The 2,983-nt window shown below is 35.2% G+C and overlaps 1 pseudogene; it reads left to right on the top strand.

The window, feature by feature from the left end:
• The first annotated feature begins 2,048 nt into the window (after positions 1 to 2,048).
• On the top strand, positions 2,049 to 2,153 carry LOC128856169 (small nucleolar RNA U3; annotated as a pseudogene).
• Positions 2,154 to 2,983: the final 830 nt, after the last annotated feature.

Here is a 2,983-nt window from a genome sequence, read left to right as displayed (position 1 = left end):
TTTTAGGTTTTCTTTTTTTCCAGTTTTTGTTTCCCTTTTCGTGTTTGTCACACAAAGTTACTTTGTCGGTTTTTTTTGTCATTCCTACCACCAGGATGAAAAAAGCGCAAAATGTGTTTATTCGAGTTGGTCTTTTATTTTTCGTACATTTCTCTCAGCTCTCGACTATCAGCTTATTTGTCTGCGAGCGTTGGGCGAATACGGGTCCTGTTTGTCGTATTTGGTGTTAACTAACCGGCAATGTCTAGTATCCTGCCACTCTGAAAGTCTGGCAGTTATTAAACACCCACTTATTACCTTTTTTATTTGGCTATTTTGCCGCACGCTCTCGTTTCAGCAGCACCACTATTGCCAGCCTAACGCTTCGAGCCCTTCTATGTGACGCGTTAGCCAGTGATGGGGTACTGCCAACGGCCGCCCCAACTACATATCTCTGTTGAAAATTATGACCATAATGTGTGCCAGCAAAATGTTTGTCATTTTGTCCACTCCACCTTAGGGCGTAGAATCTTAGTAGGGAAATTCAAAACAAATCCAGCCTTTTTATTTTTTATTTTCCGTTTGCCTACGCGTTTATTCCTTTTTATAGGCATTTACTTATTTGTCGTTTTCTGCGCTGCAGGTTTTTTATTTATTTATGAAATCATAATTCTTCTACTTCTGCTGATGCATGCCACATTGGCAATGGCAATGAGTTAGCCCGTGGCAATGGGCGTTTGCCATATTTTGCATGCATTCGAAATGGGATAGTGTCACACAAAGCATTGGATCGGTGCAAAGTTGACAGGACAACTTTTTCGGCAATCCATTCTTTAGTCTCACTTATGTTCACTTTGAGATTTTTTTCATACTTTACTGACCAAATCAAGGAAATAAAGCCTTGCCATTGCCCCTGCCAATTAATGTGTACCGAACGAGATTTAGCAGAGTTAACAAATGGCATTAGAAGCCGCTTGACTTACTTTATTAAAATACTCATACTCGTATTACACTTACACGTTTTTATGTATATTTACAGTGGAACCGTTTTCAAAGTATGAAGTTTTAAAACCTATGGTATTGGAATACTCTTTTCAAAAATTATACTTTTACTGATAGATGTTACACCTACTATTATTTTGACAGTTCGCTATTTCGAAATGGGAGCGAAGTTTACCCGCCTTACTCAAAACGAAATTTGAAAGACCACGACAATTAGTTTTGATTCTAACGTTTCCAATTGTGTTACCGACTCTATTTATTGTTAGTAACAGTGACATCGGTTAATCTCTGCAGATTATTTTACAATTCGCCTATGTAAATTTCCCTTCCAATTTGTGCGAGGAGTTTCGCTAAGAATGATTTATTTGTTTACTAGAAATCTATATATATAAAAAGAAGTTAAATTTCCTTGGTAATCTTATAACTCAAGAACCGCCGCATCGATTGACACAAAAATTTTAGAGTTCTTTTCTATCTTTGAGGAGGTAGTTTGTGTGAAGTTTGATTGAAATCGGTGGAGCCGTTCCTGAGTTATGATATTTTATGTGAGTAATGGTTTCCTCTCATACGAAATGCCTGTATTGGAAAAACAACAACAAATACACATCCCCTTATGAGCGTTTCTGTTGTACTGTTGTGGTTGTAAGTGTATTATGTTAATATTAATTTTGGACGAAAATATAATAAAAACTGGAGCATTCAAGGAACTGGAAAAACATTTTTAACTTTATTTATTTTAGCATAATTTATTTAGGGTAAAAAATTGAAATGGAAATTAAAGAATCAAAGTTTAATTACAAGTTTTTATCGGCTCTTTCACCTTACCTGTATATAGGTGACCAGCACAATCAAATTTTAAAAAAGTACAGAAAAGGCTATTGTGACATCTTTAGAAAGTATGTTGAATGAAAAAATCAACTAATTCAACTGTTTAAACATTTTTCGAGTTCTATAAAGAAAACTTAATATGAAAAATTTCTTGCGATATAAAAAAAACATTTTATGTATGGTGGTGCGAAGCCCACTGGGAAATGCTAGTATAATAATAAATAATTGTATTACTTTTAAAGACTATACTTCAAAGGATCATTTCTGTAGTCAGTCTTCATTTACTTTCAATTGTATTACTTTACGAGAGTCACTAGAATTTATTCATTTTTACTTTGAGTGATTAATGTGAGTGAAAGTAATGCGTAAATCAGGCAGACGCAGTTGAGTTGGTTTGTGCGTGAATACTATTCGGTTGGGCCGTCTTCGAAACCCAATGAGGGCATGAAAGAATAAATTAAAAGATCATAGTTTTTTTTTCTAGGCAACGGCTAATTGTTTTCCGCTAGATGTATTTAGTGAGGAAATATCAATAAGAACATATTCTCAATGACTTGTGATATCTCTTTGGATATATTAATAAGAACATCTTATCGGTAATATATGATACCTCTATAGATATATCAAACAAAATCTCTAAAAAATTTTCGCAAATATCTTTTTGAAGAATTTAAGAAAATTTTCTCTACATATGTATATATGAAGGCTTTTTCTTGAAGAAAATCCATAGAGATATCATATCATTTTTGTTCTATTTTATTAGGTGATGTTGGCTCTGTGTAATCTGAAGCCCTTTTTATCTAGGTTTAGAGTGCGAGTTTGCTCTGTTAGCATTGAAGTTCAACAACTTTTTGGAGTGATTAAGGCCGCTGGGCAGTTCCAGTGTTCCCTGATTTTAGTTTGGATCCATTCCTTTTCTATATTATTTTTGTTAAAGCCAAAAAATGGGGTTGGCGCAATAAATAGCCCTTCTGCCCCTGTTTTGCCATAAAAGTCTGTCTTCTCGGTTCCTTCGTGTCCCTCATGTCCTGGTACCCAAATCACTGAGACCTGATTATGAGTGGCCAGTTTGTTGAGTGCATTGTTACACTCAATTAGGACTTTTGACTTGAATGTGCAGTTATTCAAGGCTTTGTGCTCTAGACCCCACAACTACTGCTCCTACTCCTTGGAG

This window comes from Anastrepha ludens, chromosome 2 (genome assembly GCF_028408465.1).
Source record: "Anastrepha ludens isolate Willacy chromosome 2, idAnaLude1.1, whole genome shotgun sequence".
In the NCBI taxonomy this organism is placed as follows: domain Eukaryota; kingdom Metazoa; phylum Arthropoda; class Insecta; order Diptera; family Tephritidae; genus Anastrepha; species Anastrepha ludens.
This window is presented reverse-complemented; position numbering and strand designations above follow the sequence as displayed.